Source organism: Falco peregrinus, chromosome 1, assembly GCF_023634155.1.
Source record: "Falco peregrinus isolate bFalPer1 chromosome 1, bFalPer1.pri, whole genome shotgun sequence".
Taxonomy (NCBI): domain Eukaryota; kingdom Metazoa; phylum Chordata; class Aves; order Falconiformes; family Falconidae; genus Falco; species Falco peregrinus.
Window position 1 is genome coordinate 102717272 of NC_073721.1, and position 26250 is coordinate 102743521.

The following is a 26250-nucleotide window of genomic DNA, read 5'->3' on the forward strand; positions in this document are numbered from 1 at the left end:
AGATCTGCAATGTCGGAATCAGATGAATTGCCAGTCTTATCAGCACCCTGTCTCCTGAAGGAATGAGGTGCACTAGGCAGAAACTCAATAATCTCAGGGAAGAAGGGCTAGGTGTTCTTTAGGGGGGAAAGGAGGAGAGCAGTAAATCCTAATCGCCTCCTGATAGTGACTGACAAACTTGTTTCACATGGATTATATTGATTTTTGTCTAATGTAACTTTTTTATTTTTTATAAACATTTATCTTTTCCGTTTTTTTTTTTTTTAATTTGACTTTTAACATAAATGCAACACAGAGAAGGGGCACAAACAGCTGTGTCCTTGCAGAGCTGAAAGCTATTTAAACTGAGCTGGCTGATTTTGCACTGTTAACAAGGCTCAGCTGTGAAGGCAGTATAAAGTAAACAGCAAGCAATAACATCTTGTATCACTAGCCAGCATGGAGGTGTTTCCACTATGGTGAACCAAGCATCTACCATGTGAACCTTTTACATTCTTCCACTTCATCCTGAAGTGAGTATTCTAATCCCAAATGCTTTTCCCAGCCTTTAGTGCACCTCAATTTTCAGGTTTCTTTAAAAGCTGTTTCTCTAAAGACTTTCTGCTTCTTATTTTGCTATAAAAAAAATGAAAATAAGTATAGACTTCTAAGGAGTGAGTAAACTGTTATTACACAGAAGTGGAAAACAAGTAGGTTGTTGTTATAACTGCTTCTAGACAGCAGATTGACTAAGTATGCAATGAGAAATTATATGAAAGATAACAAGACTGATTGCAAGTGACTTCAAAGGTGACATGTGAAGAAGAGACACAGTTCATCAACCTAGAAGATAACCGAATCATACCTTCATTTTCAAGTGCCTATCAGTCTATTAAATCACCACAGGAAGGACAGAGATTGCAAAGTTACCATGAAGCTTCCAGTATTTTTGACCTTTTTTCCTTTTTAATTTAATTGCATATTAAGAAATTAGCATTTCATGGGATTTTAGTATATATGACTTCTTCTGTGTGAACACATAGGGTCGTAGGTTGAAAACTAGAAAAGTGCCTGAAATAATGCCTAGGAAAGTTAGACACATCTAGAAAAACCAAAACATACAGAAAAGTGCCTGAAACATAGAATTTGGGTTCTGACACCAAACTCGAGTTCTAGGGGAAAAAAATACCTGCTCCAAGTAGTCAGAGACCCCACAGGGTTACGTGAATAGTATAGCCTTCAGAAAGCAGATGGGGCCCACCTTCTGCCTCATTTGCCTTCATATAGGTGTGCTGAGAGGGAGTATATAATCTCTTTTGATTACTAGACTAATGGGTAAGGCACTCATCCAGGAAATGAGAGATGAGCGTGTTTAAACCCTCCCAGCAATTCTTCCCAGAAAGATGCTACTAGCACCAGACTAGTCATGGGCAAGGGTATGATTTTGAGACAAACGAGAAATAGCCTGATTTTGTACTTCAGTGTTTAGGAAAAGAGAAAAGAAATGGGTTTCTGCCTCACGTTTTGGTATCCCTTTCCCAGCTGAGCAATTTAACCATGAGCAGATTCCTCCTCCTTTGTTCCGAAAGCCAGGAAAGGCTTTCCCAGATAAAAGCAAGCAGTCAATGGGATCGGTGCCATGCTCCCAAGTCATGAACACAGGAGGATGATCTGGAGCATACTGAAGTCAGCCTGTACCCTGGGGGATCCGCTCAGGTAGTTCTGCCCCAGCTCCCCAGGCTCACGGAGTAACTGTCACACATTGCCCTGGCTTCAGCTGAGAAACCGAGATAACCCAGATGTGAAGGTACCCTGCAGGCACTGTTCCTCTTCATTTTGTTATTCCTTATATTTTTAAGTGTATATCATTAAACAGTGAGTCTCCAGAGAGCTGTAGTGAGTCTTTTTCTTTTTTTTTTTTTTTCTTTAAATCATATTATCTCTTAACTGCTGTATCATGAGGTTATGCAGCACCACAAAATAGAGAGCTAGTTTGTGGGGTAGATGTTTTTTAAGAAAGAAAAATGATTAAGAAGGAAGAAGAGCTGTAATCATTTGCAGTCTACCTAACTAATGATGGTGTTGTCCTTTCCCAAGGGCCCTTGTCACCTGTTCTAATTCACCAACTCCAACACTGTGTGCAGCCGTGAGCAACCAAAATCAATGGGAAATGGAAATGTTCTGCCAAGGGCAAATTGAACCCACCTAGGCTGTCAGTGACTCCTTTGCCCTTATTAATGCTCTGGGGATCTTCTTGGGTGCACAATGGCAAATCAAACAAAACCAGGGCAATACAGAGTGGTGCGATGCCTGGCTCCGATGTACCTAGTCTCTGGAGCAGAGCCCTGGAGACAGACACTCTGCAACCCATCAGGGGAGCTATGGGCCTGGGCGTAGGATCTAAAACAACCAACATGTGGACTGCAGAGCTGTCTTGCCAGTCAACAGGCAAACATTGAAGGCGAGGGTGTACCTTATACCCTACTTGGAAATAACCAGCTAACCTCCCTCTTTACACCCTATTACAAATTTTCATTTGAAGCTGCTTTGACTTTTCATTGCAGTCCTTTGATGTGATGACATGCATGGAGGGTTTTTATGAGGATCCACAACAGGAACAGGCATCCATCACCTTTTACTTTATTCAGGTAAGACTCAAAGTAATATATGGTTATTTAGGAAGGTAGACCTTGGGTCTTCTCTTTATTGTGCCACATGGTATCTCCATATTCATATTTTGGAAAATTTAAAGCTTACTAATTTGCCTTTCAGATTTTTCCTTATTAAAAATTAATATGTTTTAAAAATCAGCTCTTTTACACTTCTCTAATTAAATTTCCACAGGATATTTTTTGGTGGGAGAATTCAATTAGGTTTTAATTTTAGTAATCAAAAAAGCACTGGTGCTTTGAGTATTTGATTTTTAATTTAAAAATTTGACATGGCATTCCAATTAAAATGTTCAACAGTTGCATTGTAGCATAAAAAGTCTATTACATCTGGTAATCAGGAGAATCCAATGACCATAAAAAATGCAAACAGTATTTCAAGAACCCTCAGGTAATAACCATATTTAGCAAACACTAAACGCTTCAATTACAGCTGCCTCTAGCAGCCTTGATCACTCAGAGCCCACGGCAGCAAGTGGAAGCAACTCTTTACCTATCACACCTGTAGATAAGGTTGTGCCTTGAAAATGTCATCTAAACTCAGGTTCCAGAAATATAACCAAGCCTGCCAGAGGCAGCATTGAAAAGGAAGTGTTGACTCTGCTTCCCTGCTCATGCACACTTGTTTCTCTTGCCTTTTAAGTTAACTCGCATAGAAGCTTCTTCATGAACAATAGACGCTGCAGGTTGAAAAGAAAATTTCATGTATTACTGTGGTCTCTTACTGTCTTTTGCTGCTCACCTACAGATTTGAGTGAGCAAGGAAGTATCTCAGAAAGGCCCTGAGCATCCCTTTTGGGAGGAGAAGATACCCTGCTTCCATTTTGCAGAATTGAGCATCTGACCCCATTCCCCACCAAAAAACCCCACCCTTCTCATTCTAATAACAAGACACTTTTTGAGAATTAAATCCCCTACATATAAAAATTTTAATGCCATTTATGATCCTACATCAAGAGATACACAATCTTTCACACAACTGAAAAGCAGGAGCTTGGATGCATCGAATCCATGGAACAAAGAAGAAAAGTTAATCATGTGTAGTCAAAGCAAATTAGGGATACAAAAATGTTGTTTCAGTTCTCAGCAGGTAGATCATATATATAAAACACAGACCAGGACCTTACCAGTGTCCAGCACAAGCTGGGCTTGTACTAATTGGATATAAAGCAACCCAAGGACTATTTTAATCCCTAAGTGCTTAGTCATTGTCATAATGGATCACAACTGGCTCCAACAAGTCTACTGACCTGCCTCTGACAATGACAAATGTCACTGAAAGATTCCAGTATTGTCATTGCTCCCAACAAATTGTATGACATTTCAGAAGAATTGTACCTGTCTCAGCTTTCATATGTCCTCCATTGCTAAATAACTTAATATACTTGTGTTAAATTTTTCCATTTTCCTTTAAATGTTAACTTCACCATGTACTGCTCATCAATCACATGATTATTACATCTCATTTTTGGAGCTCCTTTGCTTGACATGACATTGCATGGTACAGACAGCAAGGCACAAGGTCAGGTGCACCTGCGTACTTAAAAGTATGTTATGTTGCAGTGGGGAAAAAACAGGTGAAAAAAATTGTCAAGATAGTCTCTTTTTTTGTGTGTGTATAAAGAATAGTATCATGCACTGAGAGAGTAAGTGCTTCAAACCATTACGACAAGTGACTTCAGAATCCAACCTTGTACCAGACCAACTAAGAAAGGGAGTTAGATTGGCCTATTGTTGGTTAATAGAGAAAATTCAAAAGATAAAAAAACAAAATAGAGAGGAATTAAGATGAAAACAAGAGGAAAAATGAACACAAACCCCAGTGGCACATTTTGGCAGTTCTCTGCCAAAGGGTGAATACCACAGGGGCAATCTTGGAGAAACGTAGAGAGAAGCGATGCTAGCAAGAAGGCAAATTTTACTTTTGTCAGATCTAAAAGCTATTTTAAATGAAGAGGGGAAAAAAGCTTTGTGAAAGCCAATAAGCACAAGGACAGCTAAAATATGAGACAAGACAGCAAAACAGAACAAATGAAATTTTAATTAAAATAAATATGACATGAAACTAAACAGGTTCTGATGAAGTAGTTGGCCAAGGACGAGCAGGCTCAATGCCTGCCCAAGAGTGATCAAAGATCAGGAGAGTTTCTCTGAAGTCAGCACAGTTACACCACACCGTGCTGCTGCTCCGGAGGGATGGGAAGACAAGACAAACATGCTGCAAAGCCAAGGTGTGAGGAGAGCACAGGAGCCCTTAGCTCAGGTACCTGCAGCCCAGGTGACACAGAGCATCATTTCAGCACACATACTAGCAACTAACTACAGGTCACCAGCAAACACACCCAGGTGTAGATTCACTAGAGATGCCAGTGTGAAGGGAATGAGAGCTGAAAAGAAATGTCTGGGCTTAAAACCTGCCTTGAGATGGCTCCCGTAGGGCTGCTGGGGCGCTGCACACCTTGGTGTCTCCCCACCACTTGAACAGTGGCTTTGTTACGCTAGCGCCTGGTTCTGCTCATTACGATGACTTGCCTAATGGCAGCTGTTGCAGGGATGAAAGGCTGAGGTCCATCTAGCCCCTGCTCTTGGCACCTGAGAAAACTAGACCAAAATTAGCCATCTGTAGCATGCTGGAGGAGCAGCTCCACTGCTCCACGCTCACACAGTCGCTGTAGAAGGCAGAGAAAAAGAGCAGCTGGCATTTTAAGGAATGAATATTAAAAGGGATAAGCTTAAAAGTCTAACTCAAAATTTAATAACAAACAAGAAAAAAGCCACCAAGCAGATTAAACAAAAGTTGAAAACAGGCTTAAAAATAAAGGAGCAAGTAAAGGAATCATTTACAAACCAAATGAAGAGGGGAATAGATAAGATAAACTGTGAATATTAATGAGCAATCAGAAGATGGGGGAAAAAAAGAAGATAAAATAGGTCTATTTCACCACAGGCAAAATAATGTACAATGTTTCAATCTCCCCAGTTAAATTACAGAATAAAAAGGAACCTTAATAAAATATCAGCGTGTAAATCTCTCTCAAACCACCCACATGCTGACTGCAGCTGGTAACAAATAGGTACAATAACAGGTAGAAGGCAAAATGCCACTGCCACAAATGCAGTCAGGTTGATTTTTCTTCTGTGGACAGTAAAGAAGGTATTTTAATAAGCATAAAACAGGAAAATTAGAGCAGCTGACCTGTCCAGCAGAACAATTTTAAAGAAAGTGAGAATATGTTGTCAGCTGAACCCTGTCTGAGGAGCTGAACACGTAGGAAAGCTGCTAAATAGTCTTGCTGAAGTGTTTTGATATTTCCAGTCAGGAAGATCTGATTTCTCTGATGTTGGTGCATTTAGGGTCCAGCCTAAAAAGTCAGTTTTCTTTATAAATATATGGCAGGGAGTCTATAAGACAGAAGGTGACTTTAGGAGATTAAAAAATCCCCCACAGGTTTGCCCCTTGAATTATTTTGTTCAGGTTGGGTTGCAGTATTTAAGTGTGTCTTGGGGACTGTGGGGCTCCAGAGAGTTGCTCCTTTTTGAAACAATGGTCGCTTTCATTTGTTGTGGGGCTGGAGCAAACCTTCAGCTTCACACCCGAGCTCCTCATGAGGCATTCTGAGTTATGCTTGCTATATCCTCAGGGCACCATATACACTAATAAGACTGAGCAAAGGAAGAACCTATGTGGAAATCCTTTGATGTCTTGTGCTGAGGCTCCATGTACAATCTGATATGCTAATCATGGCATTAGTCATTATAAAGCGAGGGAAAAAAGATTTGTTTCTACTATAACAAACGTTTAGTTTCCTGGAAGTGATTGCACAATCCAGGCTCTTTTCATGACTCGCTCAGTCCTATCAGTGCCACACTGCTGTAATTTGTCTCACTGAGCAATCTACTTATCCCTCACTGTGGGAAAGCAGGTCTCTCCTTCCTCTGCTGGCAGAACAGCACTCTGGAAATAGTGTTGTCAGGGGCTGCTGGCCATCTTCTGTTCAAAGATCCTCCCAGTGCAAAAAAAGAGGTTTCTCACTGCCAGCATATCCTTGTCTATTGCCCTGCAAACCAGCAGAGACCGGAGCAAGGCTCTGAAGTCCAGCCTTCCTCTCCTGAACGCAAGTTCTGCAGCCTGAACTGAATGAGAGATGACACTGGCTCTGTTTCTTGTTTTTTTTCTTTTTTGCTTTTCCAAGATAACTCTCGTGAAAGGTCACAGGTGAACATCTAGGAAAAAAATATTGGCTAGATCTGCAGTGGAATTTCCCAGGCTTCTGGGAGGGAAGGCAAGGTCTGGCCTTGGTGAGCTCTGGTGTCCCCCCTGTTCTGCACAGCCATGAGACTTAGCAGTGGTGCAAGGGTATCCCTGGATGCCCCCGAAAGGTTTAGTCATTTTTATCTAGCCTTTTAGCGTCTATCCTTTTGGCTAGCATCACAGACAGGGTAATAAGAACTCACGCAGACATTGTCTAGGGCCTGGAAGTTCACACTCAGATGAGTTCCCTCTAAATATTGGAGAGCATCCTTTATTAATTGCTTTGAGACTGAGCAATACCAGATAAGTTATACAGAAAATAATCCTGCAGAGGATAAGGGAGCAATCACCATATATTGCCTAGTGAAAAAAGAAATATTTTCATCCATTTTATCACCCTGAAATTATCTTGTGAGGACTCCAGCTCCAATGACAGACTGCCTTGCTGCTCAAGGGAATTTCAAATTAGCAGTCCGTTAAACTCTAAGAGCTGTTTCTCCTGGGAATAAACATTTGTTTTGTTTATCTCCAGCCAACAGCTAATAGCACAATAATGATCCGACCCCCAGATCCCTTTGGCTGGAAACTGATACCTTAATCTCTGCAGTGCAAGTCTTATCAGTCTTTGCTCCTATGCAGTTTGAACATTTCCTTTATATCCTAGATGTGCCCTGCAATGAAAGACTCTCACAGATTCTGGTTATCTTTACCGTGAATTACCTTTCCCTGACCCCATTCGCTTCTTTCTCAAATATCTCCTTTGAACTATTTCCTTCTGGTCCCTGTATGATTGTTAGTGAAGCCCAGTTTAATTGTCTTAACGTTGCTTAACTTTCTCCATTGTTCACCATCCTGACGGAACAGCTTTATGTTTGACTTAGTGATCAAGACAATCAAGTCCTGCTGTTACCCTGCCTTCACCCAATGACAATCAACAGAGATGTGTAAAGCAAGCACAAAGTGGACACTTTCTTTCAATCTCAAACTGCATTGAACTTCTCTGTGCTATCAATTAGATCCAGTAATACCTCAATGAAAGAGAAAATTAATATTCCCGGGGTGGTCTTGTGGCATCCCTAGGCCATAACGTTTCTTTAAATTAATAGTCCAGGCATCATGGGTAGGGACCTGGTTCTAGTCACGTTTAGGGAATCTTTAGCAGAATGGAGTCAAAACTTAGCTTTCTGTCAAGGTTCCTCATCACATATGTCAAAGCATAGAAATCATGTTGTGAAACAGTGAAAGCTCAGGCATAGCACAAGGAAAGCCACAATTAAAATTGAATGCACCTACCAGCAAATATCCCCCATTCTTCCCTCTGTGCAGACCTAACTGCTTACTTACCCTGCACATCTTACACGGCTTGAACACTACTCTTCTCTTACGGAGACCACCCATCCCTCATCCATCCTCCTGCACCCTCAGATGTTGCAGCTGTTTGATTTGGCAACTTGATGCATAAGGGAGAAATAACATAGGATAGCATAACATAAATTTGTCTTCCTCAGGATACTTCACCAGTTTAATTGTCTTACAGGCAGCCCGCTAATTTGACCCTCTAATTAGAATTGGCTTGTTAAATAAGCAAAGGTTAAATGATTTTTACTTTACCTCCTCCAAGTTACTGCTTGTTTTGAGCACAACATATATTTCTGTATCCATGGTCATTCAGAGGACCTCTAGCTGTAGTGCGTAGCAAAAATCACTGCTTGTAATGAATAACAAGGATTTTCTTCTCTGTGTAAGCTTCATTTGTTTCTTAGTATGTTTAGATTTTCCCAGTCTCCATACCTCAGTCATAAAATTACAGACAGATGTGGCCACATTTGCCCCACAGTATGCCATTCTCCCATTTATGTCATATGTTTCCCTCTGAAAACTAAAATTCATCGGAGCCTAATTTTGTCTAAAATAAGACAGAATGAGAAGAGGCCTCTAAATGGAAGCACAAAGCTTCACAGACCATGGATGAGTCACACACCAGACAGTGACATTGTCCAAGAATGCAGATAACTGCATGGTAAAAGGTTGCAGTGCATTCCTCCTTGTCTTGCCTCAAAAAGAAACGTACTCAGAAAGAAGAGGCAAGAGCACAGAGGCTGCCAACCTGATGTGAGCTAATGCCAGATTTCCTTAACATGCAGAACAAGCCTCAGCATACCTGACCAGGCAAATGCCATTTCTAATTACACTTACCATTTTTATGGTAGACAAAAGACGTTAAAGCTAGGACTTTTGGACCAAATATTTTCTCTCGCTGGAGGAGAAAGAAAATGCAAGGGAAGAACAGGACAAGGTGTTTTGGTTTTTGGGTTTTTTTTGTAGTGTGGAAAAGTAAATCCACCAGGTTCCCTCTAGTATAATTGGTTGCACATCATTTCGCCTGAGGAGGGGCAGCCCTGTCAGAGCGTTTGGAGTTTAGCAGTGCTGTTTGGCATTTTTTAAATTATTTTCTTCTGCCTCGTGGAGAAAAATAATCATCAAAGTGTGCTGCTAGAAGCCATTTTGGCCCAAAAGCTATCTCTGAACTACCCTTCGTAAAGTATAGGAAAAGCAGGAATAGTTTGGGAATTTTAACAATCACCCTCTCCCTTTCTTCCGCTTCTTCTTTTTCTCTCCTTATTTACAGCTCAGTTATTGCTGGTTTGAGCCCAAGAGCCTAGCAAAGCACCCTGACTAGAAACCAGCGCCGAATAAAAGTGAACCTGACTGTTTATTTCTAAAGCCCAGCCTGAGAGAATTGCAAAGAATATAGAGCAACCCAGCTAATGGAAAATAAATCAGTTGTTTAAAGCCCTTTCTGTTTTAGTAACTGTGAGCGTTACTCATCAGTGACATGGATGAGGGCTTTCTTTTTAATTGAACTATATCCTCGCAGCAATTTGGCAAACACAGAGGTGATCCTGGCCTGGCTCCGATGCCATACTCCATGGCTTTCTGCCATTCACACCTGTTGCAACTAGTGTAAACTGGTGTAAAATGCCATCGGGTTCAATTTCAAGTAGGGAGCAACCCAAAGTCGCTCACACGCTGGCGACGAGGGTGTAATGAAGGCTTGCCTTACATTTGTGTTTTAGCCTACTCAGGATGCTTGGCCTCGGTGGGCTTGCTCAGGCCTGTAATGGGATTAAGCTCCTATTTACACTGCAGCAGCCCGTGGATATCTGAGCTAGCGCTGAACGAGCTGCCCAAGGAAGTGGGATCAGGCTGAGAGGAAGGGGGAGCAGCCTCTGGGGGATGGCCACCAGCTCAGCCCCACCGCTCTGCCCCGCGGCCCGAGTACAGACGGGGACCCCGCTCCCCGCAGCGCCCTGGCTTGTCATCCGCACGGGTCTGTCTGGGAGAGAATGGTTTAAATAGGGCTGGCCTTGTGTCAGGCAGCGGGTCAGGGCAAAAGCCAAACAGCAGATTTCCTACCCAGTGCCTTATCCACATGCCCTTCCTCTTGCAGACCCCATAGAGCTCCGCTGTTGAAGACATTTTTGCTGAAACACTTTGCGCCATCCAAATAAGCACAGCTTGACACGTGTGTGGTGGTGGGGGTGGGCAGGGAGAGGCTTGGAAGGGAAACAGTGGGTGGTGGAGGAAATGGAAAAACGAGGCAACGCCAGGAGGATTTGAGGGTATAAAGGTGACACCAGACCCAGGCTCTGCTGGGCAGGGTGTGAGGGGTGGTGGATCCCTGAGGGGTCACAAAAGTCACGCTGAGTTGCCTGACATGCTTGTCCCGTGGCTCAGCAGCACTTCCCGGGACAATGCCACTTTGATCAAGAGGATGGTGCCCTGGCAGAGGAGGAAGGAGACATGGGTCAAATCCTGCACTGCTGCTCTCCATGGAGTCTTGTACTGCTCTGACAGTGGCATGTTACTTCTCACTCCTTGGTGACTGAGAAATTAAAATGGGGTCTACCACGTGCATTGCAAAATGCTCCCATAGGAAAATGGAGAGTCACAGGGGAGCGGGAGTTCTCCGTTCCCCTTCAGTGACCACTGGGCAAGGCCTGAATGGAGCTTTGTGTCAGTGAAAGCTGGTGTAGGAGTATGGAAGCAGAGGGATTAAAACGCCTTACTCCAGTTAAAGTATTGAATTTGAGCCTTGCCTCAGACTAGTGCAGAGTTCCTTAGTGAAGCCAGGTGTACACATACCCCAGTCATGCATCCAGGGGAAGCAGAGGTCTCCAACAGTCCACTGTGACTTAATTATAGAAACTGATGTGCCTGAGCCATGATAGTTCGATGGGCTACCTCGCCTGTGTGCTCCAAAAGGGCTCCACACAGCGGCACAGGGAGTGGGGAAGCAGCCAAGAGGCCGGTTTCTTTGCTGATAGACCTGAGCAAGGTCCCAGCAGACAGCGAGGAGGTGAGGTGCAGGGGAATACCTTTGTTTTAAGGAGAATAAATTAGGAGTTCTCTTTCCTAAAGCAGGGGGGGGCTTTTCCCCTGAGCCCACTGGAGGTTGCAGCAGCATGGCAGGGAGGACAGCAGAAGGGTCTCGTGCTCTGCAGGCAGGAGCTGCCCTGTTTCTGCAGGGCATCTGTCTATAGAATAAAGCCTGTCTGAGAGATGATTTATCAGTGAGGTTTTTGTCTTCGTTGCTTGGACATAAAGGAAACCATGCCTCTGACTCCTTGAACAAGGGGAACACAGGGGGTCAGGTGGCAGCTGGAGTGCACGGGCCACATTCCTCCCCTGCTTCTGAGACAATGCAGCTGCTCTCGCTGTCCTGCCTTGACATTCGCTATATCCTGCAGTTCTACCCCAGCTGCGTGTTCCTATTCCTGGCAAATGTCATAGCTTTTTTCTGTCAGAACTTAAAACCAAAAGTTATCTCTCCATCACTCCGCAGAATCAAACTTAAGGCATGAGTTTCTGGAGCATCTTCCCCAAATGTGTAATCCTCCCTCACTGGCCCAGCCTCTACTAACTCAGTCAAGCAATTTAGTTGTAAATTAAAGATTTCTGCAAGCTTCCAACACTGCATCTGCTGGATCAATGTCCTGTGGGAGGAGAATGTCAATAACCAGCATTAAGGTTAGATTTGTAAACACGGTTTTAAAGCTGGTTGAAAAATGGGCTTTTGGTGGAATCGCTAAATCTTTCCACCATAACTTGTCCCCCAACCTCGGACTTTAATACAAGTGCTGACCCTTTTCGGGAAAGCCTGTTCCTCTCTGGAAATGTGGCCCTGTTGCCTTTTGCTCCTGCCTTCCCATTTAAGCATGGCTTTCCCTGTATTTCATATGTCACAATAGAATCCCTCCCTCTAGGAGAAAGGAGGCAATAAAGTTGGACAGAAGCAGGTGTCGTTTGGATGGGAACTCCAGCCTGAGGTGTGTATTTGATTTGGATATTTTCCTCCTGCTTTCCTGTTGGATAACATGGCTTGTGATACACCCGCATCTTTTCTCGTGGGGAAGAAGAGTGATGCATTATGGGGTGCATACTCTAATTAAGAAACATAGCTCAGAGACACAACTGGATCACCAAATAACTGATAAATTTAATGGAATAAGACAGTAATAATTTCCAAGTAGCCAAATTATTTGGGGCTTTGGATACTTAGCTTTTAAAGAACACCTCAAAAATTTTCATGGCAAATAGAAAACTTTCCATATTATTACATTGAAATGTAAGCCTAATTTCTGTCAGAGAAGAGGTTTAACTAAAGAAAAAGAAAAGAAAAAAATTCCAGCAAGCTTAATCGTTTCCTTAGATGGCAAATCAAGATATATCTAACTTCACTGCCGGTAAATTGGAACCATTTTGTGCAGAGACTTTATTGAAATGTTAATGTTACTGATACAATGAAACTGTTGCCAACTTCGAAACAGAATCTGGCATGAGCAGTGGATAAAAGGAATTATACTCTATAGTTATAAATACAGCCTGTATCACAGATATTTGCCCATAGTAGAGGAATGAATTGATACATTGAAATATAGTAATACAGGTCTGGAATGAAATCAGCTTATCCCTTCTGATGGAGTAAGCAAAAACGTATGCTTTCTTTATAGAAGGGAAAATGAACCAGAATTAGTCCCAGAGCATCTTCCATTTCTGCTCTGGGAATGGTGCCAGATCAGATTGGGGCCCTCTCGTGTATTCGCTCGTCCCTGTACACCCCAGCCCTGGGAGCCTGCCCAGCAGCAGGGTGCTGATGCTGTGACAGACACACGCTGCACGGAGCAAAGTGCAGCTCCTAGAGATTCTATAAGCAGCGAGTGAATTGGAGGCAGGGTGAAAGTGAATAGATTTAAAGCACAGAATAGCAAATCTTTCTAAAAGTTAGAATAGGATTTTTTTTCTAATCAATTAAAAGTCAGGCGCGACTGACTTTTTTTTATATAGCAATGAAGATTTTAGATTAAAATAAGCAGTCTAGCAATTTCTTTAACTCTTAATGGCAATTATCTTTGTTAATGTCTCTTTGTGGTAACTATAGCTGGAGATTTCAAGTACTGGGCTGACAGACAAGAACCTCTGAGTGAAATGTATTAGGATCAGGCTGTAAACAGGAGCGAGGCAGGCTAATCTATTTTCATTTCCCAAACAGAGGAACACCAAACTGTGGTCATCTGGCAGAGTGGATGGAAAGTAATGGAAATGGAAAGCACATTGGAATTGTAATTGAATAGCTCATTATCCATACAACTGGAAAAGAAAGTCAGTGTTTGGGGGCTGTTTTGCTTTTCTAATATATGCTTAAAACTGACAACACCCCCTGAAAGATCAAAACTACCTTTGTACCCAATCCCAGGTACAGTTCAGCAGCAGGGGCTCTGTAAAACACAGATGTGTTTCATGGAAGCAAAGTCAATGTGACTGAAGTGCTTTGCTGAACTGGAGCTGTAACTGGACCCGAGTCAGAGACCCATCAGCCTCACAGCCTGGAGCGTTTCCACAGTTCATAGAAAACCCCTTTCCCAGCTGTAACTGTTACCTGTCCTGGCAGAGAAGGCGTGTGAGTCCTGCAGGGACCATGTACAAAGGTGTTTCCAGAGAGGGTCTCTTTCCTCATTTGTGTTGCTTGTGCATGAAGCTATTACGCTGCTCGCATGCTCTTGCTTCTTTGTAATCTTTATAACTTGTGAATAAATTACTTTTTAATGTTTTATGTAGCTGTAGCATACAAACACAACAACAGAATCACTCTGTTATGAGTAACTCCCAGATGATGAAAATTAAAACCTAATTTGTTGAACTTCTTTATCGCTATGAATGTGGGAGCACTCTCTGACACCAGGTCCTAGGTCTTGTGTGAGTGTGCACTTCACCTTCAAAGACAACAGTGGGGGAAAGAGATGTCAGACCTGGCATAAAATATGAGGCAAAAGACTGGTTGAGAGCGATCACCCGAGAGGTCATTTCTGTTGTTCTTCTTCCTTGTAGCAAGAAGGACCACATCTTATCAGTCATAAAAATGGAAATGAAATAAATCATATAAGCAACCGAGGATCCATCTCCAGATTATTTTATCCTATTGAGTTACAGATTGAAGACGCCAACTACAAAGTTCACATCCAATTGTGGACAGTAGTTTGTAAGATGATTTCAGTTTAGCTCGCTGTAGAAGGATGGTCAAACTAGGACACAAAGTCTGAAAACTGAGGCAGGTTGAAATCCCCTTTAATTTGATTTGACCTAATCTTTTATTAGATCTGAACAAGTGAAGGTTTTTGTCTTTCAAATATATTCACCAAGGTTCCGTTTCACATATAAACCAATCTTATATTTAACCATTAAGTAATGGAACAAAATCAATTAGCTGGACCATATCAGTGTTTTGGTGTCAGGTTGCTCTTAAGCTGCTGATGCAGGTGCTGGGTGGGTAACAGTTACAAAAGATAGTGAAAAGTGTTCCTGAGGCGATATTACTTGTAATTGACTATTTTTTTAAAAGTTATCGATGTGCATGAGCATTTGATTATGGTCTAACAGAGAGACACAGGGGAGACACCATACACTAGAAAACCCAAAAGAAGCCTTATATTATCTAGGTTTGGGTTTTTTTGGTTTAAAATCCCTTCTGAGTCTTGTAATGCTGTCCTGTCATAAAAGACAGACCATGGTGACTGTCTTTATAATGCCAAATGCCTCATAAATTGCTGTGACATGATAGAAAAATTTTGCATGGGGATTTTTTTTCCCATCAGCATTACTACTTTAATACACAGGACATGAATGTGAAAACAGGAACTTCTACTTCAGAGCTGCTTGTTGCCCTGCCTGAACCTCTGATCACTGATGTATGACTTGGTAATACTTTTCCCAGAATCAACTGTGATGTCACAGGAGAAGGGTTATGACCTCAAGTGAGAATCAGTAGCAAGAAAATAAAAAAATCTTATATCGAAAACCTAAACTGCTTCTTTATGCAAATAACATCCAGTAAAAAAAATGAAGAGAAAATATGTTTCCGTTGGTAATCTGCACCTTTGATCTTACTGTATTCCCATGGTCTCTTAATATTTGTTTACGTCTTTGCCTCATTAACAGGATCTAAGTAATTGTCCTTTTTGAAATGGGATCATAAAGGCAGGGATCTTGAGAATTCACATTCATAAATCTAAGTGTCAGTATGCAAATATTTAAAAGCCAATATTTACTTCATCGGCACTGTAAAGACTCCCCTTCATATAAGTTATCTATAATGTTTGCTCAACAGGGGCACTGCAGAATCCACACCTAACAGGAGGTTAGGTTAATTCCTGTGAGTTACCTGTGAGTTAAACTCACAGGAGGTGAGTTTATGAAACGGAGGAAGCGCCGTGTTCGGCTGGGCGCACCCCAGGAACCCAGGATGTAAGGCACCCGTCCGGCAAGACCCAACCTGCCGCTGGAGATCTGGGCTTCAGCCTCTGCCCAGCCCCTTTGCCTTTAAATTTGCCTCTGAATTGCAGCTCAGCCTCACTTGTTTTTCTGTAGGAAGGTTGATTTCCCCATTTCTGAATGCTATAAGGAGTTCTATTCCCTGACCCCCTGTGCGAGGTGGAAAAGGCCCTGATGCGTTGGCACCATCAGCTGCAGAGCTGCATGCCAGCCAAGCTAAGCTGGATCTGAGGGGAGGTGTTCCCTCCTTTAATGCGCATTTTCTTGGAACAATAAAGGTTTAGAACTTCTGCTGAGAAGGGTGGGAGCATAAAAAGGGGGAAAACGCTTGCTTTGCCAATAGCTATAGCTGTGAGAGTCCATTCTGCTTCAGGAGGATACTTATTACTTAGAGGACAGTATGAATAGGGGACTACAGACCAGCCTTCCAGCTGGGAAAGACTTTACCTGGTCAGGGCTTCGGTTCCTCAGAAGAAATTTCTTCAGAATTTGAAGCACCACTTTGAGAGCTGCCTCAGTTTTGCACGCCAGCATAGCTCCCATGTTCACCACCTCTTGGCAGGTTGGTATTGACCAGGAATTTCTCCAGTGCTCAGATCAAAAGCATGAGCTGAGTTTTCTTTCAGACTTTCTAAACCTAACTTCCATTCTAACACTAAGCTGAAGCTTAGTTTGAAATCAGATGCAAAAATAACAGGGTTTGGTTAAGAAATTTTCCTAGAACTTTGCACAAAATCCAGGTTTATATAGGGAGGGTCATTTTTTGTGAAGCTCTTCTTGGTGCTTTGTAATTTAAATTGACATACCCCTCAGGGGGTCTGAGCATGGAAAAATAATTAACTGACAGAATTGCAATGGTAAAAGTGTCGTAACCATGATGATCCAAGCATATACAGTTCTCAACCTGTGTTTCATTCTCTTCAGACATAAAATAAGGTTCATGTGCCTGAAAAAGCATTTGTTGTTTTTTTCCAGCAAGCTCACACCTGTGCTTGCAAACCTTGCCCTGGCTATTTGACATTCTCACCGCAGCATGCAGGGACAGCAAGGGCTGGCTGCCTCCAGTATTAAAGCAGCCAGATTTAATGGCCTCAAATGTTGGACCTGTGCTCCCGTGATCAGCTTCAAAACAGTTCCTGTATTTCAATATTTCCCAGTTCCCTCTGCTTTCTTTCCCTTTGCCTTAGCCATATAAACCTCTGACCCTGCAGATCAGAAGCACATTGCAAAGGTTTCCAGTGCTCAGACCTAATCGCTGCTGTCACAAACATTTAGGACAAGCCTCGGGTTATTGCTATCCAATACACTGATCAGAAGAGAATAACTCAAAAGATTTTAGTCAACCTACAAACTGACAGGTGATTTTTCCATAGCCTCAGTGCTACGCATTCCTGTCTAAAAATGAATTTTAAAATTGCATTTGTAGTAATCTGTGTTCCAGAAGTGACAGGACAAATCCATGGAAGAAAAAAAACCTGGTTTGTGTTATTAGCTACATTCCCTCTGCCTCAGGGAAGCCCTCGGCTGCAGACCACTGAGAGGATATTCTGGAGAAGTGTTGCTAGATACTTGCTTCAGTCTTACATTACTCATTACGTACCTGCTTGCTTTTCGACTCTGTAAAAAGAAGAAAAAAAAAAGATAAAAAACCCAACAAAAATTAAGAAAAAAAGAATGGGATTATATCTTTTGAAGATATTAAAATACACAAAGGCTTTATGAATGCAGTTTAAACACAAACTCTTGAAGAAATACTAAAAAAAAAAAGAATAATCAGCAAAAATAGAAAAGCACAGGCCTATGAAAGATTGCCATGATCATGCCTAGTGAAAACTATTAGAATATGGTTTGTACAGATACTGAATAACCCCATGCTGGCTGCTCTGAGATACCTGAAGATTGAATTCTGTCAGATCAATATAAGAAATGTGCTTTTCAATACAATGTCAACACTTACTGTAATAGGCAGCAAAATGCTACATTCACATCTAACTGTGTATTGCCATTTCGGATTTGAGTTCAAATCTGTAAGACATTTTATGACGGGCCACAGGAAAGGGATACCGTTTCTGCAGCAGAGAGCACTTTCTCTCTTAGGCATAATGTAGCCTGATATCCCTTATTTGCATTTTATGTGCATTTGAGTTTAAAAACCAAAGAAAACAGAAAATGTTAAGGCCTTATTCTCCCCGTTTGCCATGTAAGGGTTTTCAAAAACCAGAACCTGAATTCCCGCAACCCAGCAATGCCAGAAGCAGGCACAGCAAGCCTGGCAAAAAGGGATTCCCTGCCTGCATGGTGCATTTGCGCTGACAGAAATGGATGGCTCCTCTCCTCCAACTCAGAATGATGGAAATACTGTGAAAAGAAAGCAAAGGTGAACCAAATGAATTTTAAGCTCTGACACTTACAAAGCTATTTTCAAGACAACAAATGAATAGGCTTCATGTGTTGAAAGACTTGCTGTCACCTGTGTCAAGTTTAAAACTCTACATCACATCCCTCCCAAGTGCCTTTCTCCTTAAAGATGCCCGATGCTAAGACCTAGCTTGATCTTGCCAGTCCACAAACACAGAGAAGCCCTTATGAGACAGGCTTTTCTTACTCTGAAAAGTAAAACCAGAATGTCAGCAGTTTTTATTATTATAGCTCAAGGGAGCTAAATTGGAATTTTTTAAGGTAAAGGCATCAGACCATTAAAGCGTATCTGTTTATGGTTATAGAAAATGGAATAGAAGATCTTTAGCATATACTGTATTCATAGTGTCATCTAAATGTTCATTTCAGGTCTGGGAGGTTTATTAAGTTGCCTTTATGGGTTGAGGGTGCAGGCGCAGGTTTCAGAAACAAGGTCATTTCAGAAACCAAACTGCCCTGTAAGGGAATGGCCATACTCCAAAACCAGTTTTTAACATGATATTTAATCGCACTTAACGTTTCTCTTGTCACATATCAGTGACTCGGAGAGATGTCTTTTTTCATGGATATAAATTCACACTGTCCTCCCAAATACCGTTAGCACTTTTCACCAATTCTCTGTCTTATTCAATGGGAGCTCATTTATCTTCCTATTCAAAAGAACGAAGTAAGGGGATCTCATTTTCCCTCATTTTCTTTTGTTTGAGCATTCATATTCTGCTTTGGAGAGCAGGGAATTATTAGGTCAGGAAATGGAGCCAGAGCTACAGATTAATCAATCATGCCTCACGTCCTGATATTGCAACACGCAGACTGATGTCATTGGGAATTGATGAATGCCACATCTGCATGTGAAACTCACAGGCAATGTCGGGAACTCATCCCACAGCTATTTTGTGGTTAGCTTCAACTCTGATTGATACCATCCTCTCGGTGCTTCCTTCTGCAGTCCCCTGTGCTCTGTGAGTGAAGAGATCTTATTCCTGACACTGCACTCTCACTAAGAGATCGGGATTCCAGCTTTTCTCACAACCTCCTTCAAAGCTGGGCCTGAAGGAAAAAAGAGTTGGCATTTAAGATCTACAATTTGCCCAAATTCAGCAATGTTTGCTCAGACGGTTTTGCTCTTCCACATTTCTCCTTTGCTCAGGGTACCTAAGGAGCCTGTCAGGGCCCACATAGCACAGGAGGTGATTAATGCTCTGCTTGTGTTGTCTGAATATCGAATGCTTGCTCATCCAACATGAGCAAATCGAGAACGAGGGACCACACGCATTAAACCCACAGACAAACTACTAGAGAAGTGTTCACTACAAGAACGTACCTCATTCAGACAAGGAACGGGAGTAAAAAACAAAAAGCAAAAACGTTTTAGATATAATAACATTCAATCTGAAGTTATGCTAGAAATGAAAACTAAATGAAAAAACTAAATGAAAAAAATAAAAACTTAAATGAAAAAAAATAATCTGACTAACAGTTTTAATTTTCCCTTAACACAATGAGTTTTTCTGTTGCTTGGGGTGAGAAAGGATCAAATGCTGATAAAAACTTTCACCATTTCATAAAAATACTATTCTTTTCTGTTGATGGGTGCTACAAGTAGTGACCTGAGCACAGAGATGCTGAGAACAGTTAAACCATGATCCTGGGTCTTGCCAGGCCATGCAGCCTTTCAGGAGAGAGCTTGCTACCTCTGCACTCCAGATAGGAGACCTTCATGTAGCCAACTGGCTGAACATGTATGTTAAAATGTAAATTTATAAATCGTATCAAAAAAATTAAAATCAAGCCATCCTCGTCACATGGTGGATTCAGTTGTGTTCACATGGTGAGGCCCTGAGAGAAAGTCAGCTCATGTCATCAGAAGCTACTTATCCCTCCCATCACTGGGGTGATCCTCAGCACACGGCACTTTCCCTCGCGCTGTAAGGAAATGAGGGTACAAAAGGCATGTCATGAGCTCACAGGACAATTAATCCAGCAAGCGGTGCATTCATTACATGTATCCGATGGGCTCTTGGGGAACATGGCAATCAATCAGGAGCGTGTTCTGAAGTATTAATGAGGACGGCACTGAATCTCTAAAGTCCAAATATTTGTTACTCACCGGCATGATGTCTTGGAATCCAGAGTAATTTAAGATATGATACCCAAGTCTACCACAAAATTATTAAACATGCTTTGGAGGACAGGGAGAGGGGAATCAGTCCCGGCAACTGAGCACTGTGACATGTCTGTGGTTCTGATCTTACTGAACTTTATGAAAAAAACCTAATTTTAATTACTGCTTTTCCAAACTAATTTCAAATATTTCTCCAAAATACACAGGCTGCTACAGAGACTCGTGTGCATAATGAACATCTGTAGTAAAACTGCTTTATTATGGGTTGTTTGATGCTGTTTATGGCATACCCATTGGTTTTCGGAATGGCATTAGTGAGCAGCATTTTGAAGAAGGATGCTAAATTTTGCTGTGGCAAATTAGTGTCAGCCAAGAACATATTAGCAAATAAAAGAGTGCATCTGCTCCGAACAATGGTTTTTCTTTGAATCATGATGATGATTCAAAGGCTGTAATAAAGAAATGATACATATACTGTATCCCCCAAACTACATTAAAAAGCTGTTGCAAGTAATCAGTAGTGCAGCAGGATAGACAACTGTGTTGCATGTAAGCAGCATAGGACCCCAAGCAGTTTTCCTTGTGTTTATTGGTAGAACATGATGCTCAGTACCCAAATGCAGTTCAGTAAGAAGGGTTTGCTGTCTCCCCTGCCAATACATTTTGTTTCAGCTACCTCCCATCTGTCCCTATTTCCTGGATATCTTTGTCTGAGTTTGTCCCCCTTCCCCACCCTCCAGATTAATATCAATTCCAGGCTAGGGTGTGTAAACTCCCTTGATGATCATTACAGTAAAACTTCAAGAAAAATCTTTCTGAGATATGGATAGCAACATATGGGGACAGTTTGCTTTATGTCTCATTTTTCATACTAATGTGGTTATTTTATAGGGCTGCATCTCATCTCCTGTCTGACTAATGCCTGAGTTCTGTCTCATTCAAATGAGAAGTTCCGCAGGTTCGCTAAAGCACAGGAGGTTTAAAGCTTTATCATGCATCCAATGTTGCAGTGAATATTTGCTGAACATTGCTCAGTAGTGAATAAGCTCCTCTTTTCATCCTCCTGGATTTTGCCAGCTTGTAGGCAGTTCAGTTAAAACTGAAATGCCGTGATACATACATGAATTTTTTTTTTTTTCTTGGACAGGAGGAAATCATGGTTCAAATCGCTCATGTGGTTTAGGTTTTCCTATGGTTGGAATGACACTCTAAACGCATGATGCTCACAGTCACTTGGCAGACTCCTTGTGGGTCTCAAAAATGTTCCTGGCTTGAACTAAATGTCTGAGCAAGTACACTTCCCTGAGGGCAGTGCTAGACACAGCAAAAATGTCATCTAGTGCAACTACTTAGGAGAGACAAAGTTTTTAAATGGGGGCTTTGAGATTAAATTTCTGTTTCTAATTACTGGAGCAGAGGGAAGCATGGGGGATGAGGATGGAGGGAGAGAAGATGTCCATTAGGAATCTGAAAAACAAAGGGTTCTTTTTTCTTTAAATTTCTCACATTAAATGGCTGCATTTCCAAATGCAAGTTCATTTTTAAGAAAAAAAAATCTGTCAAAAAAATTAGTTAGAAAATCAAGTGAACTATCTCAAAATCATTCATGTGAAATATGTCGGTGAGTCACACCTGTGTTTGGGGGCGCAATCTCAGGTTAAACGCATCTGCAAGATTTCCACTTTGTTTTGCCTTGAGTTTGGAATTCTTTTTTTTAATCTTAAATTTTGTTGGAAGGGGAAACTGGTTTTGCACCCAAATCTATGTCCAGGAAACAGGTCATATTACAGCTATTTTCATGCCCATAAAAAGTGCAACTTTGCCAGCAAAGTATATCCAGGAAAAGCAAATGCTGGAATGAACTCCCTGATGAATGTTAGGGGGATTAAAAGTGTAATTAATGAAGGTCGCAGCTTCATCTATGAGTTAATGTGCTGTGAAGCCCTTCCTCTTACAAAGTTTGCAGCGCTACTCCAGCAGCTCACACACTAAGTGATTACAGGTAGGAATTTTTACCTCTTGACTGCCAGCTCCAATGACAAAGATGATGTCTTTGCGGAAAGCTGGTGTCTGGCTGGTTCAGCATGAACACTCAGTACCACAAAAGCTGCTCATCCATGGTTGTATCCTGCCACCTCTGAGTCACCGTGACATGACTGGCTGAGCCAGGGTTTCCCTGGCAGGTGAAAAACCCCAAGATTCAGGCTCTGGTTCCACATGAGACTTCAGTGCTCTTAGCAAAACTTGAGTGAGATTTAGCAGCCCAAAAGGCCAGTACTCAAAATTCCTGCCTAGCCCTCACCTCATGCAGAGAGTTATTCACCCTTAATTTCCCTGGCACCTGCTTGGAAGATCTTTTTTGGGGGAAATACACAGACATCACTGGACAGAGACAAGATGCATCCTTCCACCTGCATGCTCTGATCTCACTTTGTTCCCACTGGCTTCCTCACTTACTCCTTAACCTCATACTGTCCGGTAAGTCACCGTCAGCAGAATGGTGGACCAAGCTGCTGCTCCATCTCCTCCCCTTCACAGCTTCATTCGTAAGAGGAAAGGCCTGATCTTTGTCTCAGCTACTTAGAGTATGGTGATTTGGGCACTTCATCAGGACAGGAGAAGTGGATTTAGATCCGATATTCCACAAATGTCCAAAAAAAAGATCTCATTTGGCTGAAGGACACAAAAAATATGAGTGGCCCACTTTCTAGGAACTCCTGTAGCAGCAGGCTTTAACATAAGGAGTTAAATATTACCTCCTTTTTCTCTGACAGTGCTTTAAAAGAAGAGTCAGCCATTCACCCAAAACAACCAACTTGGCACCTAAATGAGAAAGGGAATGGGTTATACTTCCAAGCTTCACATAGACATTGAATTCATGCCTAGTTGTAGGCATCCAAATCCTGGAGAAATGTTGGATTCCAGGCATTTTCTACTGGTTAATAAGGACAGCTGGAACCTCTTGACAGGTAAGGAGAAGGTGAGTATGGAAAAGAAAAAAAATAACAAAATGAAATTACCACACAGACAGGCTCAGATGGATGTCCTGTTGCCCTGGAATAGACCATGACACTCATTGACACAGACTGACAAAAAGTAGCTGACAGAAGTTTATATGGATTTAAAATGGAGAAAGACAAGTTCATAGAATTAAATTAATTGGGACGTACTGAGCAAAGAGATACCACCTTCGATCTGAAGATAGTTGTGGACTAAAAGACTGTACCAGGAACATGCCACTGCATACTTGCCTCATTTTTATATACTCTTCTAAGCATCTGCTACAGTTCACTGTTAGATACAGGTGTTTAGACCAGGCAGGCCTTTGACTTAGCAATTTCCCTGTTTGCCTGCTTTTCTGGATCTTAGGATGCCTCTTACTTGACTTTAAAAAAGAAGACATCTTTTCCCACAGACTTGGGCTTCCCTGAGCACTGTTGGCTGTGCATAACAAGGACAACAACTCTTGGACTCAGGAATATGAAAATTTGGTGTATTATGATGCAGACGTCACTGTCTGAGTGAAACAAAAATGAGACCATTGCATTTTATTCTTTCTTTTGAATTCAAATTAACTCATAAAATGACTTGTTCAAGACCTGCTAGTGATTTTAATGATAAAAATCATTGTCGATCCTAAATGGCACTAGTCTTTAAACTCTGTGTTTTGCATAGTCAGCTATAAATTGCAATAGAAATAATTCCTTTTCCCTTATGCTTCTTATTTCTTCTATTTCTTAGGGTCTTAGCTAGAATGTGGAAGCAGCCACCCAGCTGTCAATGATGCTTCATGGTGTGCTGAGCAGTCCTTGGCGTGGGATCAGTTGTGCAGCAGACAGCTATTTCTTTCCCGTGACAAAGACCTCATTTTCACATCTTCTCCTGTGAAATGTCCAGCTTGTAGTTTCTCATTCCTCTCTTTTTAACATAGGGAGAGTTTGGGAGCCAAGTTATCATATTTTCATTAGCTGAGTGAAACTGTCACATAGCTAGTGAAGGGTTAAAGAAAAACAAACACCCCCTCAAGATGTTCCTGGAAAACCTGTGCAGATAAGCACATGGGAAGCTCAGACAGCCGGCCTTCTGTTAAATATGTGACAGAAATTTCCCATCTCGAGGTAAGGAAGATAGAGGCACAGTTAAATTATGTTTCCCGTGAGTGTTGCTAAGGCATACTTACACATATTATATGAGGTAGAAAATTAGTACTTTGAATTGTTATGGTTACATTTGCAGTAAAGTGTAAGTGTTTGCAGTTTTTCAGAAGTTTGCCTATGGTTTGTCATGCAGTTCACCCACTGAGAAGAAAATTTACTTGCTGTAAAATAGCGAAACAGATTGACGGCTACAACAGAATGATTGCAAACTCTACCCAGAGTCCTGTTTCTGGAAGAGATGATTATTCTAGAGATGAAAAGACTTAAATGACAGCTCCAGGCTTCACAATTATCCGCTCTTCACCTTTAGAAATATTTAGGCCTGATCTTTATTACCCACTCAGCAACGATAACAGCGGACTTGCACACATTGGTGTCTCTGCCCCTCAAGAGTGTGCATCAAGGCTCACCATAACACACCTGAAATAAGATCAGGATTTCATTGAGAATGACAAGTGTCTCCAGCAATGGTAGAAAAGATGCAGTAACCAGATCTCAGATATTTTTAGATATATATGTATATAACTATATGTGTATATACTTAAGTATTTTAATTTATGCATGTGCACCTATATATATATGTATATGTGCATGCATGTATAATGTATGTAGGATATATACTTAAATTAGGTAGCCTCACTAGTAAGAAGTGTGAAGAAGGATGAACTCTGGCAGCCCTCGGCAGTGGTGATTTGAATTTCTTCCCTTTCCCTTTCTTTGATATTGGTAACTAAGGCACCTATTGTAGGCAGGCTGAGCACAGCCCAACAGCAATTGCAAGGGGTTTTGAATTGGATAATCAACTCTCACGCATGCAATAAATTACATGCTTTTTCTGTATCTACACAGCACATATGTCAGGAAGAGGGGGAAAAAAAGGAAATTAATCAAAATCTCTGACTGAGAGAAAGTGTTTCCTAAATCTTAGTCGATGTGCCAGAGCCTAGTATCCCCATCCTCACCCTGACACTCAAGTGATCAGAGGAATAATTCAGGGGGACTAAATTTCTCCTAAAGTCTTGACAATTCTTTAGCACTGAAGAAGCCACAGCACCACAAACTCCTTTAAATCTCTTTTTTTTTTTTTAATAGATCCCTGCTTTCCTGCCAAGGAAGGAAACAAGCATAGCAGCTGTTTGGTACCTTTACACCAGTGGTACCACTCAGTCCCTTACACAAGTGCTGACCAGTCATGAATGCTGCTACCACCATCACACCGTAAACTAGGGCAAAGCCCAAGAATGGTAAATTAATGTGTCTAAAGCCACAGTGAAGTCTGGGTCACAGCAGAGAACCGAATGTATGTGACCCTAAAGACCACTGACCCATTTTTCCCCTACTTGCAGTCCCAAGCAAAAGCACTTAAATGTCATGGGGGGGGGTGTGTCAGCTAATGTGCACTTGGTGTGCACATGTGTGTGAGAATAAAATGCCATCAAAATCCCACATAATTTTCAGTGCCATCGCTGTGTGAATAAAGTTTGGCAGCACCATACAGCAGTACAGCAAAACTATTCAATAGCATAAAAGGCAAAGCAAGAGCTTTTCACTTCAAATTCTGAAGTCAGTCAGACTGAAAGCAGAGATCCCAACCCTCAGCTCAATCAGTGTAATTTTGTTGGCTTTACCTGTTGTTATCCCTGATGAAGATGATGACCATCCATTTCAACCAAGCATTTAGTAAATGATTCTTCCTTTCCTGTTGCAATATCCTCTGTGAAGGTGGTGCAATTGCTTCAAAGGGAAATTTCTTTTCAAAGCCTTTGTCACAGGAACTGGTTTCTTAAAAGTTGTAAGTGCTCTTTTTGTGGAACAACCCCA

The 26250-nt window shown here is 41.7% G+C and overlaps 1 long non-coding RNA gene across 1 annotated transcript; it reads left to right on the forward strand.

Annotated features, from left to right (window-relative positions):
• The first annotated feature begins 420 nt into the window (after positions 1–420).
• Positions 421–25865, forward strand: LOC129782777 (uncharacterized). The gene is made up of 4 exons (XR_008744882.1): positions 421–512; positions 2544–2627; positions 23047–23241; positions 24014–25865. It is a non-coding gene; the product is annotated as an uncharacterized LOC129782777 (long non-coding RNA).
• Positions 25866–26250: the final 385 nt, after the last annotated feature.